Here is a 6,065-nt window from a genome sequence, read left to right on the forward strand (position 1 = left end):
CACATGAAGGTCAACTTTTATAATTGAAGGCAATGCTAGTTGAGGTGGAATTGGACTCATATATTTAGTAAAGACCTCTTCCACAAGGGGCTCTAGACCCACATCATAAATTATGAATTGCTCATATCTGACTTGATACTTGATTTTTGTAGTATTATCAACATGTCCTATGACAGTTGCTTCAAACCAAGCACCCTCAAAACCATTCTCATCAGAAGAGACTTCAACCTTCATTCCTATATGTACATCCATGTCTTATACCTTTTGTATAGTTAAAACAATAGAAAACTTTACTTTTAAAAATTAGAGCATATATATAATTGTTAATAGTAAGTATAGTTTATATTATACATAATAGGGGGGGAAAATATTTTTTAAACATATAAATAATTGTATAAGTGGCAAAAGTAATAGAAAAAAAATATTAAGTTTATATTAGTTCTTTTGTGAAGTTGGAATCTCCTAAATGAAACTATACTAAACCAAACAATTATAAATAGGACTTTAAAAAAAGAAAAAAAAATGGAATAAAAAATAGAAAGATAGAGTCATTTGATTCAAAATAGGATACTGCCTCATACAAAGGCATAAAAAAAATCATCCAAATAATGTTTCTAAATTATTCAAAAATCTTTATAAATATTTTAATATTTTTAAATACTCTTGAATATTAATTGTATTTAATATATGATTTTCTCTCACTCACAAGTGAAATTATCTTCTGCATGATGTTTTTAAGAGGTACCTCAGCACTCATTAGGACATCATCATCATTATTATGCATCTAGATCCCTCTTTCTCTCTTATTCATTAGTAAACCTAGGGCCTTATTTTTAGCTTAGTTTAGTTGGCGATTGGTATCAATTATGTTTCAGGTAGTGGTCTAAGTTAGGAGTTTAATAGATACCAATATTAGCCTTTTCCACACTTTCAAAAATAGAACAATGGCTTTCTATGGGCCGATTAAACAAGAAAGGTGGAATAGGCTTCTTCGGCCAATTGATGATATGAGTTGAGTTGTAGTGAGCTATGAATTAGGAGAAGGGACCTTTAACTATGACTACTCTTGGAGGACCAATAGCGACATCATAGGGCTCTAGTTAGGTTGCTTAGCTAGGCCTAGTGTGGAAAAATGGGATATCATTAGGCTGACTCATAACATCTTTGACCCCTGTTTGTTGATTGGGCTAGAAATTATGGTCATTACCAACATAAATGCAAGGCTTTGAATCCCTTTCCCTGAGGCATACATGGAGTTTGAAGTGAACAGTCCAAAACTTAATAAAAGTCTGGGACGCCCATGTTTGGTAATAAGGGATAACATCTAATCCTTTAGAGAGTGGCTAAAAATGGAGTCTAGCATCAATCTCCTACTAGGATGGAGGGGAATCGTAGAAGACCTAGGCAAGGACTAGCTCACTAATTGTCTAAGGGCTTATGACACATTCATTCACTCGAATGCAGACCTTTCTAACTTGGAGTATGTGGAATTGTGTCTGCCTAATTATGACAAATCTAGTAGGGGAAGATTGACATATGAGTTTCCCCTAGGCTCAAAGGCCACTAATCTACATGAGGCCTCAGAAATTATAATGGTTTTTAAGAAACTTTAAAGATGTCTATAAATATTAGGGTCATTTTGTATTATATATCAACCCAGTTTCATGGTATTTAGTTTTTTGTTATAAGTATAGGTTCTTACCCATTTGATATCTCTTTTGCCTTAAATCCTTGGTCGAATAGTAGCATGTAGAAGACCATTTAAACTCTATCCTTTTCAATTTTAAACAATATTATATTTTGGCATTGTATATATCATTCTCGATATTAATGAAGATAGTTTTATAGCCAAATTTTAGCCCCAATATATGGTTTTTCTCACTTTATTTGGATTTTATTTTCATTTTGGCTATTTTCGCAAAACTAAAGTTGTTTGATTTTGTGGCTCCCCCAAATCTATCGTGGTGACACGTGATCCTTGCATTGAATATTAGTTTATCACATATAACAATGACTTAGAATCTCGTTTACATAATGACTTATCTAACATTCCAGTTTTAACCCCCTCGCCTGCTAATAAGTATGTTTTTAAAGTAGCTATCTCTCAATTTGCTTCGGCTGGATTCCCTTTTAAGATATTGGTAATTCTCTCATTGTTAATTCAAATCATTAACTAACATAAATCAAAACTTCATTAAAAAACATCATTAAACAAGAATAAACAATAATATTTCAAAATTTATTTAAAAATATATATATAAATAATCATGTAACAATAATATATATAATACACATTAACAAATTAATCATTCAATAGATTTATTTCTCCTTAATATCAGCTATTATTGAGATTTGGTACTACCCAAACTCTTTTCAAGGACATGTAGAATTATCTCTATCTACTAACCCTTAACACATTTGTTGGTTTCTTGTGTTGCTCTCTAATCAAGGACTCAGTAGCCATTCTTATAGAAATATCTCAAGATTCTTTTGAAGGGCCTTGACATTGGTTCTATAATTCTCATTATGATGTAATAAAACTGGGGTATGCCACTTTTATCAATGTATAATATAGGGCTTAGCTCCCGGGCTAGACTAGAAGTTTTCTTTCCTACCAATGCCTATCAGAAATGCAGATTCTTTTTATTTTTAAATTTCAATTAATAAAATTAATCAAGGCTACGACTATTTACTGATATATATATATATATATATATATATATGATTTTCTAAAGCATAGATATTTTTTAATGGTATAATAGTAATTTAATAAAATAGAGTTATATTCTATTATTTGATTTATTCTACTTTATAATTTAGTGTATCTTAATTTTGTATTTCTTCAATTTTTAGTGAAAGTTTCTAAATAGTTCAATTTTTAATAATAATTTATTTAATAAATTCCTTGTTTAAAATTTAACTCTAAACTTTTAATTTTCATTTCAAATTAAAATAAATAAATTCTAATGAAAGATTCAATAATATTTCATATACGTTACATAATTATTTTAGACCCTCTACTGATTTGCTTATAAAGATGATGTGAAAGTGCACATTTTTTTTTGCAGAAATCATAGAGCTTAAGGAAAATGTTGAAAAATAGAAAGATCTTGTGAAAATTACTTTGGAAGAGCTTGTGAAATTGTGATTTTACACAGAATTTTATAGAGACTACTTAAGTTAAGGGAAATACTAAAAAATGGAAAGAGTTGGGAAAAATTAAAATAACCTTCCAAGAGTTTAAATTTAGACAAAATTTACAAAAATCACATAGCCTAAGTGAAATACTGAAAAATATAGAGCGTACAGTATGAACTTGCACTGAGCTTATGGGATTACACAAAAATTTACAAAAATCATGGAATTACATAGAAATTTAATAGAAATCATAGAGTCTAAGTATTAATCAGTGACTAGTTATGATCCCTAAAAAGAAGAATAGAAAATACGGAGTAATCATTGATTTAATTCACTTGACTATCTAGAGAATAGGATTGATTGAGGAGTACATTTCTATGTTTTTAAAATATAACATACCTGCAAATACAGTCTTTTCCTGTTGTTTGTGATGAATGATACGAGCTCTCCTTCAAACTACTTTATGCATACAAAAACTAAAATTAGATTATCTATAGCTGAATACAAAAGAAGAAAAAATAAATACAGTAAGGAAGTGGAAATTCTTACATACAAACTCCAAAAGCTTTGAATGTACTATCAAAAATGCCATAGAAAATGTGAATTTATAGAGAATAAAATTTGAAATGTTTCATATGTCTACAATTGTAACCAAATAGTCATTTCATTTCATATGCTTGTTCTTGTAATGGAAATATTTAATTAAGTTGTGGAGTTGTGGGAGATGGGGTGGTAATGTGGAGTTTTTTTCACTAGTTGGCATCTTTGGCAACCTCTCCATAATGTTAACACCTATTTGCCAACACACTTGAATGATGTTTCAAGCATTACATGGTCTCTTCCATTGTTTTGTTGATCCATTTGTCTACAATCTCACAAAATCTCTCAGCTAGTAATGGATTGCTATCTTTTTTTGGTTTATTTTAATAAATTTTTCTAGCTCATTAAAATGTAGAAATAAGGGTCAAATGTTACAAATTTACTATAGGTATAGCTGGCCCAACCTGGCATATGCATCCATCTCCCTTTACTCAAAATGCAAATGGACTCTTTTTATTATTATCATGCTCATTTAAAAAGAACTAATTCAATGTGGTAATTATAAGAAAGTTACATTATCCTTTTGAAGGGTGCTGGTTGTGGAAATAGGAAAAATGGTGCTAGGGCTTCTAGCAATGGTCTGGTGGATGTTGGATCTAGCAATGGTATGATCATAACTGGTTCTAGTGGTGCGATGGCTTCTGAATCTAGCAAGGGTGCTAGCTACAAAAGGGGGGGAAATGGTGCTAGGGCATTTGGAAATGGTTTGGTGGTTGCTAGATCTAGTAGTGGTATGGTTATAACTAGTTCTGGTGGTGTGATGGCTTCTAAATTTGGTAAGGGTTCTGGTTGTGAAAGTGGGAAATATGGTGCTTGGGATTCTAGCAATGGTGTGGTGGTTGCTAGATCTAGCAATGGTATGGTCATATCTGGCTCTAGTGGTGTGATGGCTTTTGAATTTGGCAAGGGTGCTAGTTGCAAAAGTGTGAAAAATAGTGCTAGGGCTTCTAGCAATGGTGTGGTGGTTGTTGGATCTAACAATGGTGTGATGGCTTCTAAATGTACCAAGGGTGCTAGCTATGGAAGCGATAAAAATGGTGCTAGGGCTTCTGGAAATGGTGTGGTGGATGCTAGATCTCGCAATGGTATGGTTGTAACTAGTTCTAGTGGTGTGATGACTTCTAAATCTAGCAAGGGCACTGGCTATGGAAGCGAGAAAAATGGTGCTAGGGCTTTTGGAAATGGTGTTGTGGTTGTTAGATCTAGTAGTGGTATGGTCATAACTAGTTTTGGTGATGTCATGGCTTCTGACTCTGACAAGGGTGCTAGTTATGGGAGTAGTAAAATGATGCTAGGGCTTCTAGCAATGGTGCAGTGGTTTTTGGAGCTACCAATGGTGTGGTTGTAATTGGTTTTGCTAGTGCCATGGTTTTTGGTATTCGTAAGGTGGCTTTCAATACTAATTCTGGTGTGGTGGTTGTCAATTCTAGTTCAAAATTTGGCAAGGATACTTGTGCTGGTACTAGGATTTTTGGCATTTGTGTGATGATTGTTGGTTCTAGTAGTGACACTGGTGTTGGTGCCAAGGTTTCTAGTAAGGGTGAGTTTGGCACTGGTTTTTGTTCTGTGGCTTCTAAATCTAGCAAGGGCACTAGTGTTGATGCTAAGGTTTTTGGGAATGATGTAGTGGCTACCCATGCAGTAGATGTTAAGAAAGGGTTTTCATATGCTAAGTCCCTATGAAAGGGCAGGGGTTTGGAAAAGGCTACTAAACCTTTTGTATCTCCTTTGATCCCCACATGTAAGCCAATTTCAGGTAATTTAGGGAATGAGTCACTTTTAGAAATTGAAGAACATTCTGATGTCCAAGGATTCTATTATTTGTTGCTCTAGAGGTTTTTGGCCCATTCTCTCTAAGCTCCATGCTTGGATTTCGAAGCATTGGGATCCATATATTATGGCTACTATTGAGATTTTCCCTTTGGTCAAAGGTTTCTTCATTATTACTTTTGTCAATCCTAAGGATAGGAAAGCTATTCTCTGTGATCAGGGCTTTTATTGGGATAACTGCTTTCCTTTAATGGTTAAACCATGGCTTCTATATTTTAACCCTTAAATAGAGTCTTTCAAAAGCCCAACTTGGGTAAGGCTTCCTAATATTACTCTTCATTTTTCAGTAAATTTTATTTTTATTGAAATTGGCAAGGCTTTAGGGGATTTTCGTATGGTTGTTTCCCAATCTTTTGAGCATTTCCATTCTACTTATTCTAGGATTCTAGTGGATATTGATGTTCCAAAGGGTCTCCCAACTAAGATTATTTTAAGTTATTCAAAGGGCTCTTGGACTCGGTCACTTGATTATGAGGGCCTCCCTTTTAAGTTTAAAA

This window comes from Cupressus sempervirens, chromosome 10, assembly GCF_028749045.1.
Source record: "Cupressus sempervirens isolate cs-2001-9-10 chromosome 10, ASM2874904v1, whole genome shotgun sequence".
Lineage (NCBI taxonomy): Eukaryota > Viridiplantae > Streptophyta > Pinopsida > Cupressales > Cupressaceae > Cupressus > Cupressus sempervirens.